Source organism: Mchenga conophoros, linkage group LG7 (genome assembly GCF_057382185.1).
Source record: "Mchenga conophoros isolate Kocher_MC1m ecotype Shallow Benthic linkage group LG7, M_conophoros_male_GT1.1, whole genome shotgun sequence".
Lineage (NCBI taxonomy): Eukaryota > Metazoa > Chordata > Actinopteri > Cichliformes > Cichlidae > Mchenga > Mchenga conophoros.
Window position 1 is genome coordinate 48,452,789 of NC_140532.1, and position 15,877 is coordinate 48,468,665.

A 15,877-nucleotide genomic window follows, 5' to 3' on the forward strand; every position below is an offset into this window, starting at 1 on the left:
CTGTAGTGCGTTTAATCACGTTTAGCTACATTACTGTTTTGGATCACTCTATAGCATTGACTGCCAGTCAGACATACCTGGGACTAGCTGTTGAACACTGTGGGGAATTTAGTTGCTAATGTGCCAGGTGCTTCCCTGAGTGACTGGTACAGACTAAAAGAAAAAAAAAAAAACCATCATAAAAGATGAGAATATTGCCTTGTAACATCAGAATGAGCAAATATTTGCTAACACGTTTCCTAAAGAAACCCCATAAAGACAACCTTTGACATCTAACTCCAACGGCCTTCTAAGGGGGGAGAGTGTGAAACGTGGTGATCTGTCAGTGATATGTTCACAGCTTGCTAGTGTTGTGGCAAAAACAATGATCTCAGTATCAATACATCTTCTGTGAGCCCTTAAAATACACAGTATGCAAGGAAGGAAAGTGGTAAAGGGTAGGTGGTCAGTCCATCATATTTGCTAGACTCCATATTAAAGATGGACACTAACTCTGGGTGTGCAGATTCTTTATGCTCACCATTGTCTTCTTTTATTAGATTTTTTTTTTTTTTTGCTTTGTTTTTAGGAAGGGCTCTCCATATTTGGATGAGAAGGTGGTGCTGCAATAGACCGAACAGATGCTTTAGAGACAGCCGGTAGCCACTTGCCACTTAAAGTAGCTGCATTATCCAAAATTCATGAGATCAATTCTTAATTTAATATAAATGCATGAGTTATCAGAAAACACCACCTCCTGTGAGGTGTCACAAAAGGTGAAAGCAGCTAAACATGTTTATTACAGCTGGGAAGTTGCGCATTTTAAATTGGGGGACTGTCGGAACGGACTCACTTTGGAGTCAGCCCCAAGTGGCCATTCAAGGAAGTGCAGTTTTCAGCTCTTCTGTGTTTGCTTCATTTTGTTTAAGCCCAGAGGAGAAGCTGCGTGGGCTGCTCTTACCTATTTAGCTCTGTCTTGAATAAATCTGTAGCAGGATTTGTTTTACAGTAACGTACTATTTTATAATTAATCAGTGTGCAAACAAACAAACTGACAGGCAATTAAAACCGAAGATTCCCAGGCTAGGTTAGGGTTTGAACCAGTGACAATTAGACATAAGAACATACCAACGTGATAGCTCTGGCATCCTCTGGTTATTGTCTTTTGCAGGTTCTTGGTACACACCCAACATGTGTTTGATTATTTTATGTCCTGTCCCTTGCAGTGTGCTTTGGAACAAGGATTCCAGTATTTGCTTTCTCTTTTTTTATTTGGCATAGAGACATCGTACAATAGGACAGAAAAGCAGGTGTAACACAAATAACACTGAGCTGATCTGTCTGTGCAGCGTTTTCTGTTTTTCTTTTTTTTTTTTGGCACTGTTGTTGTTGATAAAACCTAAAAAGCCTGTGAGGAAATAATCATTCTTCAAAAGGCTATACTGAAATTTCAAACCCTATACACAAAAGCAAAAATAAAACTCTCCAGTATCAATTCGTGAAAAGTACAGGTATACTCCATATTTCAGATGTGGCGTAATTGCAATGCAAATTCAGCGGCGAGAGATAATTAGTGCTGAAATTGCCTGCAGTGGTGCAAACAAAACTGACACATTTACACGAGTTAAAAAAAACTAAAAACATTTGAGCTTGAGCAAAAGAAAAATCTTGCTTTTCTCCAAACTGTCTCAGAGACAGAACAAAACTAGAAGGAGATGACAGAAAGTTGGAGTTACTGTGTGTGTGTGTGTGTGCGTTCTGAGATCACCCGCGAGATGTTGAGTTAAACAGAAACACACAGATCGTGATACCTAGCAACAGCTGTCGTCTGAACACTTGGGACATGGTAGGAAAGGTTTAGATTTTTTAATAAACTTCAATTATTAAATCAAAATAATACAAATTTGGGGTTAATGGGCCTATTTTGCCGTATTACCTCTACCATCACCAGACCTGCCTAAAAGTGTACCATGGTCCACTTTTGCCACCAGCTCTGCCTCAATTCTTTGTGCTACTTATTCAGCAAAGTGCTGGAAACATTCAGAGATTTTGCAGATATTGCAGCATATAGCATCACACAGTTGCTGCAGATTTGCTAGCTGCATGTCCATAATGTAAACGTCCCGTTCCACCACATCCCAAAGGTGCTCTGTTGGATTGAGATCTGGTGACTGTGGAGTCCATTGGTGTACAGTGAACTGCCATGTTCAACAAACCAGTTTGAGCTGATCTGAGCTTTTTGGCATGGTGTGTTATCCTGCTGTGAGCAGCCCTCAGAAGATGGGTACACTGTGGTCGTAGAGGGATGGACATGGCCATCAACAGGTAGGCTATGGTATTTACACGATGCTTAATCAGTACTAAGGTGCTAAAAGTGTGCTAAAAAGTATCCCCCACCATTATACCTCCACCAGTGGCCTGAACCATTGATATAAGGCAGCATGGATCCATGCTTTCATGTTTCTTAGTGCCTGATTTTGACCATACAATTCAAATGTTGCAACAGAAATCAGGACTCATTAAACCAGTCAGCATTTTTCCAACCTTCTAATGTCCAGTTTTGGTGAGCCAGTGCGAATTTTAGCCTCCAGGGTCTTCTGCTGCTGCCCATCTGCTTCAAGATTCAATATATGATGCATTCAGAGATGCTCTTCTGCATGACTTGGTTGTAACAAGTTGTTATTATTGCCTTCCAGCTGGAAGCAGCATGTCCATTGTCCTCTAACCTCAACAAGGCACATGAGGAGTTTACATGGGTTGCTGTCAGCATTGAGGTGGTCCATATGACAGCTGATACTTTAAAATCAGGTGTAAAGGCACATAACCACTCTAAAGTCCTTAGAGGTGTATGTAGAAGATTTTGCTACGTTTGCACAGTGCCATGCTAGCTGTTCGCAAACTTTCTTATCTTTTTATCCCCATGTTAAGCGCATAGATATTAAGGCTGATATCAGTGAACACGTTTCATTCCAGAAAAGTTGAACTGTTAAGATTTTGAGTCATTTTTTTTTCTGTAAATGACAGCTGTACGGTTTCAAAATGATTTGTTCAGTACACTGTTATCTCGTACTGTTAAATGCTATGATTGATGCACATAAATATAGCCGGCATTATAAAGGCCCTCACACACACACACACACACACACACACACACACACACACACACACAAATACATTCAAAGAAACAAACAAACAAAAATTCTCAACTTTTTTCATAGCCACTTAAAACAAACATGATGGTTGGTTCACATTCATTAGCATAAATCCGTTGGCAAGGTTTACCACCCTGTTAATTACCGGGGTTTCTGAGAAACTTAAGCAGGACGAGACACATCAAGGGCAGTGCAGCCGAGCAAAAGAGGAGTTCTGAGAATTTTGATTCCTCGCCAGATAAAAAGTGAATAATCTTGTGCAAATGTTATTTTTGGGGGGTTTTTTTCTCTTTTTTTGTATAAACAAGTCTCCTCTACAGCATGCATAAATATCACCTCCAACACTGATTAAAATCAGGATTTTTAATTATGTCTCTGCATGCGTCTGCTACCTGCTGTTTTCACGTGCGAGAAGCCGGGGTCCAGGGTACAAAACTTCCCCCTTTGAATACGACAAAGAGAAAAAGGCGTTCGGTACACAGAACATCAACTCGAAGTTACACCCACATGCTGCTGTTGCTTTCATCCTGCCACCTGTGGAGTGGGTGTCACCATCTTATCCACCAAATCTGTCACATAGACCTTTTTCTGCTTACAGGCCATCTTTTGGGTGATGAAATCTGTTTCATGAATAGCATTTGTGTGCGTATGTGTGTGTGTATTGTGAGGGTTTTAAAGTATAAGAGCAGTAAATTCAGTTATGTGGACAATCACCAGAGATGGTTAGGTGGAGTGCTCTGTTAGAGATCCATAGAGGAAATGATATATGCAATGTAATGTATGTATTGCTTAGAAGTAAAATATACTATGATGCTCACAATTTCGCAGTTTTTTCTGGATAATTCATCAGCAATATGCGGAGATCACTCAGAAGCCAAACCAGTCATTATGGATACAGTGAAAACACTGAGAAATGAGTTATTTTATAAATAATTAAGTTAAATTACAATTAAAGATCATAATATATACAACCCATGACCAACAAAAATTTGAAAGGTTTCCTTAGTATACATATTCTGTCTGTTGTTCTCTGATCTGCCAAATATTTAGCCTCCCTTTTTTCCTCCTGTAAAAAGTGAACTTGGTCCATCAAGCTAACAATGGGTTAGAGGTGTGTAGGTGTGTGTGGGAGGCGTCGGCTTGCAGCAACATCAACATTTTTGTCAGGTCTGTTTGCTTCCAAAGGTTCAAACATATATGACCCGATGCCTGAGGTACAAACATCAACCACTTCTTTGTCCTCCTCCACTTTTCTGCATGAGCGAGGGGGTGGGGTGAAAAAAAAACACCAAAAAAAGTCATGTTAAGTCCCTCTTCATGTTACAACTTGGCAATGTTTTCAAAGCAGAAACTTCATGAGATGTGTCAGTAAAGACACTAGACTTAGGAAGCCATTGCCAGCTGCATGTTAAACGTGTTCTCATCCCACACAGAGTCCTTGGCGAGTTAACGCATTGGCTACGACAATACTTGACATCTTTAATGTTATAGCTTTCAGATTGGACGCCGAGAGGCAACAATCTTCTTTTTTAAGACTGAAGAAAATGGACATTTGAAGGTTGGATGGACGGACAGATGGGGAACGTGAAGCTTGTTGTTTGCTGTTGATTTTCTTTTTGCTTCACCATGATGATTCTGTTCATAACGTTTATGGTCAGAATATTTAGGTGCAGACTTTCTGCTTTGTTGACCTCAGTACCAGCGCTAAGCTTTTAGCAGATGATGTGATTCTTCTGAGCTCATCGTGTGGCACCCTCCATCTCACTCTGGGGCAGTTTGCAAGCGACTTTGATTAGTTCCTCTAAGTCTAAGGCCCATTATGGGTAGAGAAGGAGTTCCTGCCTTGTGTGTGGAAGTCTAAGTATCTCTGGGTCTTCATGAGTTCATGAGTGAAAGGATAGTGGATCTACGTTCCCTCCCTCACCTGTTGTCATAAACTCTTGGTAGTGACCAGACAAAAAGGACCACCAATACAAGCAGCGGGTCTGAGTTTCCTCTAAAGGGTGTCTGGGATGTCACTTAGAGCTAAGATGAGAAACATTCCAGCGAGACTTAAAGCAAAGATGCTACTCCTCCACATGTAAAGCAGCCAGGCGAGGCGGTTTGGCCATATGACCAAGATGCCTCCTGGAGATCTTCTAGGTGAAACATTTCAGGCATGTCTTCCTGGGAGGAGACATGTAGGAAACCCACCCAGCAGAAGAGCTAGAGGACCTACCTGAGGTGATGGAGGTCTGGACATCTGTGTTTAGACTGGCATCCCAGCAACCCCAACCCAAAAAAGCATCAGAAATTGGATGGAGAGACGGATGGTCATGTTTTGAGAAATGGCTTCCATATAAATATACTCTTTCACAACATTACCAGTTGTCACAGAAACACGATGCACACCCAGTGCATTTACATGTGATGTCCTTTGGGTCCTTTATAAGAGAGAACTGTTTCACTGTGAAAAATGAAGTAAAAGTGGTCTTTTTTTTTTTTTTAGAGGAAAACACAACCTTTTATGTACATGTAAGTTTAATAAATCCAGAGCAAATATTTCCCCAGTACATCTCTAATCACCAGACATGTTGAGGTTTATCGGTGCTGATTGAAAGACAAATTTTTACTCTCAGAAATTCTCTCAAATTATGTCAGCTGAGTCAGCATCATTGGGTATGAAGCTTTCAAATGAAAAAGTGTGGGGGTGATTTTGTAGACCTCTGTAATCTGCTACTTAATTCTGCTTAAGGCAAGAGGCTTGAGGGTACTAACAGAACACAACCGAATCTCTGCTGAGTTGCAGTTGTGTTGCATTGTGGGTAATGTGCTCACTGGGTTCTGACGAGGAAGAAGAACGCGTGAATAAAAAAATGTCTCTTGTTCCGTTGCATTGATTTTCTCCCTCTTGAAATTGTCCATTGTGGCGCTGACATGTTTTGTCAGTATCAGTAAATGTATCTTTTAAGGCTCTGATAAAAACAAGGTAGCTTTTATTGCTCACTGTGTGCTGTCCCTGAAATGACAACAGACTGCATTCAAGACTAATCCGTCTGGATCTCTTTTACACGCTGAAGATAAAAGAAGAGTGTCTGAACATCTTTTCTGGTGTGATATTTGTATGTAGTGTTAAACCAGTGTAAACAGATGGCTTCCTGCTGTATGTCAGCTCAGTGTCAGGGCGGTGCTCCAATGTACTGACCAGCATTCAGAACTTCGGGCTTGCAAGTCTGATCTGAGCTATTTTAACTTGAGCTGCTAGTGCTGTTTGAAAGCAACACCCCGACAGAGGCAAAAGTTTTAAAAACAAGGCAAAAGAAGTTTTTGCCTCTTAAATTTATTACTGTAGCAGCAGAGTTACGAGGAGTGTTGTTGATGTTAAATTAGAGAATCAGGGTGGCTCTAGGAACAGCCCGTACACATTGTTATTTATAAAATAAATACATGTAACTGGACTCCTGTGAGAAATACGGCCCTACTCACTGTTAAGCACCTATAGAATAGGACCAGCATGACTAAATTGTAACTACATGAAGCATAACCAATCAAAGGACTTTGACTGGAGACTCTCATGTTTGTCATTTGATATTTATCTCAATTTGTAATCATTGTTGCATGGTAAATTGTGGTCTTTTTGATTACTTGCGTCAGCTGTCATGGTTGGCAGCCCCAGTAACCATGCTTAGCCAATCAAATATCCATTTTTGGTATGAGTGTGTCTGCTCATTGTAGACACACAATAAGCAGACACACCCAAAGGTGTGAGTGTTCGTGACAAAGTGGGATAAGGCAAAACTTGGTTCAGGGGCTAAGACTAGTCATCATTCAAAACAAGACACCCTCATGTGGAAGTTGCATTATAACCCCCATAAAACCAGTCTGACGTGCCTAACTAAAGCAGAAATGGGGAGGGAGCCAAAATTACTTGCAGAAAGAGGTGAGGAAAGAAGAAGGGAAAGGCGAGGATGGGAGAGAGGTGGTTTGAGAATTAAGGGCTTAACTGTGTCAACTGTCTTAACAGAGATTGCAGCAGATCCATTTACTCTGACATGTGCAACAATGCAGGCCATTTTTACAGATTCTTCATCTTATTTCTTTTTTTGGGAGGAAAAGATAAAAACAAGTATGAATGAAAACTGCATTAGTATGTTGCATGCAAGCTGTGTTTTCTATGTCAGTATTGGGTATTTTCACTCACACACTTCAAGTCTTTCAATCCGTGTTATCATTACACCAACCGTGCTTGGATTTTGTAGCAATCTGGAGTTTGATTTGCTAACCTGCACGCCCCATGGTTTCGGTGAGAAGTCACAGCAGCTGTCATTTCCTTCTTCTCTGCTCTCCTGAGAGTTTTCTTGCATGGTATTGTGCGCACATAGCTGTCTGCCATTTTGGGCGTGATGCAAAAAATAAAGCTTTTACTTTAAAGTCAAACACTGTCTGTTTCTGATTTATGTCATATTTTTATAGGTTCTCTACTGCTCAGAGAGCAAATGCAAACAAATTGGTGTGTTCTGTACAAACAAGAGGCTGTGGAGGGTTTTTCAACCAGTAAGTTAGGTAAATGCAATAACTATACAGTAAATAAGGTAATACAGCAATCTTCAGGAAAATGTGTATCTGTATAATTATATTCTTCTAATTTTTGCAGACAGTAAGGAAGACTAAGAGCCAGGGGCACCTCCAGACAGTTTTGGGAGCCACTAAAAATACTGGGGTGGCGCACCGAAAACAGAATTTCCAGTTTTATTATGTTGTTGTCAAATATAGGTTAAGTTCCTGTTATCAGAGTAGATATCACTGAAAATGGGTGCATATGAAAACAAAATTAGAAATGAGTCTAAATTTTGATCAGATAGTGATGCCAAATAAAACCTTAAGTATCAGAAAATTATTTGCAGTTCATCCTGAATGGCAGCTAAATGTCTTTACCAAATTTTGTATCAAAAATAATAGCTGTTGCGATCTATCGTGTACCAAAGTGGTAGGCTACAACATGGACAAAAGTACATAACAACTTACACCTACATGGAAACGTTGAAACCCATACTATGAAGCTCTTGGTGCACAGATTGTGTGCTGATGTTAATGCCAGAGAACATTTGAAACTCTGCAGTTAATGAGTCAGCGCATCGTTATCGACTTTAACGCACTATGTACCTCAGCCCAACTTGACGTGGTTTAGCAGAGTTGCTGTGGCTCCTAAAAACTTCCACTTTCCAGTAATACCACTTATAGCTGATCTGAATTCAAACATTAAGAGTTGTGGCCCAGTACCTTTGGCCTTATACTGCATTTGAAGTTTCCCATGTTTTTTCTTTCGTTGTCAACTTTATCAAATTTTGCCACATTACCCAAAATACCTTCAACATAATGCAATCTGCCACAGTCTAAGAAATACTTGGTAAATGGTGTGTTTTTTCCGCCTGTCAAAATTCTTAAACTTGTGACATACTTCAAAAAGCGTCTCCTTAGTTTAAAGCTTCAAGGAAGCAAAAGAACAACAAAAGAAGAAGAAGGAAAAAAACAGGAGACGAGCTCATGTGAACCAGTCTTGCCACTTCAGGGGTGTAACGCTGGTGTACGCTTCAGTGAGAACTGTCGGCACTGCCCATCTCTCAACCCCCTCCACCCGTCTTTCACCAGATCCATTTCTACCTCTCCCTCTTTCTCTCCCTTCTCTTTCTCCCCATCCCTCCCCGTCTCCCAACGAGCCCCACCACAAAACCCCACCCACAGCCTGGGATGACATGGAGAGAATATGATCTAACCACACACTCAGAGATATTAGCTCAGCGGCCACCCCCACCCCTTACACGCACATGCACACGCAAACATCAACTCTTCCATTCCCCTCTGTCATGCCCATGCCCACCCCCACACACCCTCCACACCCGCAGTGTTCCCTTCCCTCACTCCTCCCCCCCAAATCTCCTCCTCATCCTCCACTCCCTACAACATAGCTGCCAGGCCGTAATGTTTTTCTTAGCCTCTCCTACACAGTGTTCACACAGATTCCCTCTCCCTCTACATACAGCAACATCCCACACACCCTGGGCCCAGCTGACCCACTGAGAGAGGAGGTGGGAGAGCTTTGGTTGGGCAGTAACGCCATCACAGAGGGACACGCAGTGTGACTGTTTCACTAAAAAGACGACAGCAGGAAATGTGAACGTGATTCCTCTATCTGCTGCTTTGCTTTCGGTGAATTGAAAAAAGAAAAAAAAAACTTGAGAAAGTATCTTTTCCAGGTTTCGATCCTTCAGCTAGCCCACATTTTTGCTCTCTTTGTTGCGTGCTGATGTTTGCAGCAGCCTTGTCGAGGCCATGATCATGTGGGGTTGACAGGATGTGGTGCAGGATCCACTCCTCTCCACAGAGACAGAGAGAGACACAGCTTTAAAGGTTACAGTGTCTGTTATCAGCGGGCCGATACCTGCGATCAGTCTGCTGTGGTTTTCTCAGCATGGCCCTTGAACAGAAACAGCATCCATCTGTGGATCTCAGCAGATTCACTCCCCTGGTGTAGATGTGACAACAACTACTGAGAGTGAGACTAAGGGAAAGTCGATCTGCTCTCTTTCCATTGTCCCATACAAAATATTTGAGTTAGCAGTTACGCAAAAACAAAGAAAAAACACTGAGCCTGTCCCACATACATAATCACCCTAAATACAAGTTATGCTAACTCGCAGTTTGCTGCATGCTCAGCAACTAACAGACAGACACAGTTAACAACTAGCTGGTGAATATTTGGAGTATTAAGCACCGAAGAGCCAGTCGGGAGTTAATGGAAACAAAAACAGAGCTTAAAGACATCGTTGGGCTAACTTGAGAAGAAATATTTATAAAAGTAAAAAACAAACACAAAAAAAATTTTAAAAAAATTTAATTAAAAAAAATCAGCTATTAGGCCTCTGATTTAAGAGAAACAGTCAAATAAGCCTGTTAAGATTGTGGTAACATTTTGCTGGTGTAGTGCTATACTAACCCTGTTTCAGTTTTGATGCTTCTGTTAGTTCTTGTACTGAGGAGATGCAAGTAGTTCAAAATCAGACAAGGCAAGTTGTGCACTGATTGGTAATGACGATTGAATCATTTGACTGCGATTCTTATGCTCGCTGCTGGACTTTACAGTTACATTTTCAATCCTGACGACACATCTAACTCATGGATGGTGGGTTTAATATGCACAAACTCTAGACAACAGCACAATACTGGCAGCCATAATGCCTGATAATTGCTGGTGTTAGCCAGTGTAGCTAATATTTTCATTACCATTGGTATTTTGTTAGTGGTCCAGGGGCATGTCCAATAGGAGGGCATGGGGTGGCACTGGCCTTAAACATCACTGGCCCTCTCTGGAGCTCCAGAGGAGCCTCCCACGAATGCCACTGGACTAAGTCACTATTGATCTTACACTACCCAGCACCATATACTTGAATACTGAAGTACAGGTTTGATGCACTTGTTCTTTAGTTAAGTATATCTTTGCTATGCTACTTTCTGTTTCAGGTCCATGCCGTTTATTTTAAAGCTTTAGTTACTTATTGCACATTAATTGTATTATTATAGGTCGAGCTAATCAGCAACATATAAGTACTGAAAATCTTTACTTTATGCACTTGAAATATAGTTTGATTGTAAAACCTTTGCACTGTGAAGCTACTTATGTAGGATTATTAATCTTTCTGTGAAAGTACATTTGACTTAACAAACAGTTATCACATAAAAATATTAAGTTTAAACTCTTAATAAATTTGCAATAGGACACCAAACTGAACATGAACCTCATAACTGTGCCCAGTGTTTGACTTTATTTCTGATTACATATTTTCCCAGCAGTTCAGCTACATAGCCAGGATATCAAACATTGGAAAATATACATCAGTACATGCTTATCTTATTGACCATTATGACTATTATTAAAACGGACCAAAGTATAAAGTGGAAGAACGCATTTTGATAGCTTGTTTATCACAATAGTTTTATTCAGTCTTAAGCTAAAGTCTAAGAAAATACCATATTAAGCTTATAATAGCAGTCTTGGCATTCAAAAAGTCATGAGTGTGGCTAAAAATACAAGCAAAAATGTATTTTGTACTGACTGAAAAAAGACATAGGAGAACTAGATGAAAATTATTTTCTTTATCATCTGTCTTTTTTTTTTCAAACAGTGAAATATGGTATAGTGTCCCAGTTGAATAATGTACAAAAAATGTAAGACATGCATTGATGAAGAATCACATTCATATTTTTAATTTTACACTTTTATACATCTTACAATTTTTTGCATGCATTTTGGACATTTTCTCATAGGAAAAATGCATCAATGTTTGTCTGTGATATAACTGACCACTTACCAGTTTTTACTTTGTGTGACTGTGATTTTAAAAAAATAGATACCAAGATCATGATAGCAAAGCGAACAATAAATGAAGAAGCAATTCATGCCTTCAATTTCGATTTAGCACAACAAGATTGGAATTCGGTGTATGAAGAGTCAGATGTGGACAAGGCTTATGATAATTTCCTAGATATTTTTACTATGTGGTACAATAAACATTGTCCTGTAAACGAACACATGACAAAGAAAAAAAAGATAAAAAGTCCTTGGCTCACAAAAGGAATTATTAATGCTTGCAAAAAGAAAAACAATCTGTATAAATAGTTCATCAAAGTAAAAACAAAAGAAGTGGAACAAAGATTTAAAGCATATAGAAATAAATTGACTGATATTATAAGAACGAGCAAACAACTTTATTATAGAAGAAGATTATATGAAAATAAAAACAATATAAAAGGAACTTGGGATGTGTTAAACAACTTAATTAAACAAGGATCTTCTGGAACATCATATCCTGAATATTTTACTGATGCAAATGGTGAAAATCACAACATGAGTAATATTGTCGATGGGTTCAATAAATTCTTCATAAATGTTGGCCCTGAACTAGCAGCAGACATCCCGTGTCATAAAAATGAAAATATCAGTAATATAAAATCAAATCCCTTTTCACTGTTTCTGTAAGCTACAAATGAGCAAGAAGTAATAAATATCACATTAAAATGTAAAAGTAAGTCTTCAATGGATTATCATGACATAAATATGTCTGTAGTTAAACAGGTTATTCTGAATATTGCTAGTCCCTTAACATATATCTGTAATTTATCATTTCAGTCTGGTTGTTTTCCAAAAAAAAATGAAAATTGCGAAAGTAATACCACTATATAAAAGAAATGACAAACACAGTTTTACCAATTATAGGCCTATTTCTCTACTGCCTCAATTCTCAAAAATTCTAGAAAAACTTTTTAATTCAAGATTAGAAAAATTCCTTGAAAAACATCAAATAATAAATGTTGGTCAGTATGGTTTCAGAACGCAAAGAACCACTTCAATGGCGATAATTGAGGCAGTAGAAGAAATTACTGATACACTGGATAAAAATAAATATGCAGTTGGTATTTTTGTTGATCTCAAAAAGGCCTTCGACACAATCAATCACTCAATATTATTGGATAAATTGGAAAGATATGGTATTCGAGGGAAAGCTGGTAACTGGTTAAAAAGTTACCTAACGGGTCGGGAACAATATGTTAGCATAGGGCATTACCACTCAGAGAAACTTGGTATTACATGTGGTGTTCCCCAAGGGTCAGTGTTGGGACCAAAACTTTTCAATGTATACATAAATGATATTTTTGATGTTTCTCAAGTACTTACACTCATACTGTTCGCAGATGACACCAACATATTTTTCAGTAGCGATGATTATACTGATCTTGTAATGACTGTAAACAGGGAGCTAAAATTAATAAAAAAATGGATGGACATAAATAAATTATCATTAAATATAAATAAAACTAAAGCAATGTTTTTTGGTAATTTAAAATATAATGTAGAATTACCAATTATCATTGAAGGTGTACCAATTGATAATGTGAGTGAAAACAAATTTTTGGGAGTCGTAATTGATAACAAAATTTCATGGAAACCCCACGTCAGACACATAAAAACCAAAATTTCCAGAAGCCTCGCAGTTTTGAACAAAGTGAAACCATACCTTGATAAAGATGCACTTCGTACTCTGTACTGTACCCTGGTTCTTCCATATCTTACATATTGTGTGGAAGTGTGGGGAAACACATATAAAAATACAACTAATCCATTAGTCACAGTACAGAAACGAGCACTGCGTATTATTCACAAGGCTGGTTATCTAGATCATACTCACAAATTCTTTCTTCAGGCAAAGTTACTTAAATTCCAGGATCTGGTTAATTACAATACATCCATAATTTTGTATAAAGCTTTTACTAAACTTTTAGCGGCAAATTTACAAACTAGATTTGAAATTTGAGAAAAGGTTTATAATGTGAGAGGCTTTGGAGAATTCAAATTACCCAGAACTCGAACAACCCGTAAAGGCTTTTGTGTGTCTGTATGTGGTGTGAAAATCTGGAACAGTCTGAGTTTACAATTGAAACAATGCAAAAATATTCATAGATTTAAATTTCTCTACAAACAGTTGGTCTGGTCACAGTATACTCAATGATGCTTTTAGTGTGCTCTGTAATGTCTGTCCTCTTACCATTGCTGGTATGGATTCCAAAAAAAAAAAAAAAAAAAAGTGTGCGTATGTATGTACATATATGTACATGTGTGTGTAGATATATATGTATGTATATGTATGTGTGTTTGTTACTTGTAGTTATTACTGCCTGTTACTGTGGTAATGCAATTTATAATTTATATATTCTGTATTCAGTTATGAAGGCTCTAATTGTTGCTTGCGAGCTGCCGTTTAGATGGTTGTATGTGCCCGGGGCTGTTGATGGGTCTGTATGCAATGATGGGCGTAGCTGCGGGAAGTTTATTGTTTTTTTTGTTGATGAGTGAGTATAGGGGTGGGATTTAATAAGTTTTCTTTGACCCACTCCTTTTTCAGGCAATTTTTGTTTTTTGTTTTGTGCATTTTATGTTCAATATAGGTATTTGTTGTGCCTGAAAATGAACAAATAAATGAAATGAATGAATGAAATGAATGTTAAAGTATAATGGAATTAAATTACATTTTACAATATTTTCATATTATGTAGCATACAGTGCTGGTTCACAGGAGGTCAGATTCCAACTCATAGCAGTCCAATTAACCCCCAACTACAGCCAAGAGTGCTTGTATTAAAATGGTTTTATTTATACAAAAAAAAAATATGTGAATATTGCTCTCCAAACAAAAGTGCATGGTGTTGACCTCAGATCCACAGAGCAGCCAATTTGAGCAGATGATTTTATCAACTCAGATTAAATATTTTACAAAGTATGAGCACACCAAATGTTGTCTCCTGACTTTAGATAACATTTTCATGAATTTAGTGAATTTCAGAAAAAAACACTATGTTTATATTTTATGGATTAGTTCAGTTTGCTTTGGACATTTTCTGTGTTTATGATTCTTGGTTATAATCACATATTCTTAAGGTAAAATATGCACGAATGTACGTATTATGGGGCAACCTCAGGTCACAGAGGAAAGAAGTAAAGAAAGAAAAAAAACAAAGGCAGAGTGAAAGAAGGATACATGATTGCTTGTTTTCTGCTTTCCAGATTGAGCCAGTCACATGTGGGACAAAATAAAAGCATATTCAGTGAACGATAATAATCCCCCTGGTCTATCAATATCCACATAGTCATTATACCTAGCAGAGAGGAGAGGGTGCTGGTCAGTGGAGGATTGTGGGTTTTGCAGTTCGGAACAGCTAAAATAGCTACGCCGCTGGTTGGGCATGTGACTACAGGGTCCGGCAAAACTTGAGAGTGTCCTGGCAGAGTTGACGAAACCACACGCTGACACAAATGACTGGCCTTTCATGCCTTTCATCTCAATACGGAATCAGAGGCTCTTGTCAGAAACAAGCATGCAGTTATAGGCCACAAAAGCACAAGTTACGGGTGTCAAGCCGCGCTAGTGAGAGGGGAAAAACACACAGTGCTGAAAGGACAGGAAATGTTTTATTTAAACATCTTCATGGTCATTTAATTGAGGAAGACACTGAACTTCTATTGGGTAGGAATGCTCTATTTGGATGCTATTAGATGTTCTGGGACATCTGGGCCAAAATGTAGATGAGGGGACTGATGCACCGCTCGTGTCAAGCAAAAATATTTAAGCACAAAAATAGCTATCTTAACTGCCATACACATAGAAGTATCCATAAATATAATACTTATAGTTATCATAGTTAACTAATCATGCAAGGCCCTGTTAAAACTATAACAATGGAGCTTGTTTTATAAGCTTACGATGTCAAATATAAAATCTCAGTCTTTAAGGTTACTAATACCTGTGGTTCTAAAACAACAAACAAACAAAAACAGATGACCTCAGTTAAACCTCACTTGGAATTATAAGTTACAGTCATACCTGTATCTGTGTATGAGCATGTGATTTTGTATGCGCGTGCTGCCTTGCGCTGGAGCCCCCTCATTGGGCGGCAACAGGGCTGAGGTAACATCACACGTTTTCTTTTTTTTCTTCCTTTCTTTTCTCTTTTTTTTTGATAATATATATAGCTGGAAATAAAAAGCTCTCATAACTACTGTGGTTTTAAGTGTTGCCAGGTCAACCTACCCACTCTACACTCAACAGCACTGGGATGGGATGGGTTGAGCAGGGGAAGAGGTAAGAGAGGAGAAGTGGGAATAATCGAAAGAATTTGGGGAGCGAAAGAGTGAGGACAGGCGCATGGTTTCGTGGTAG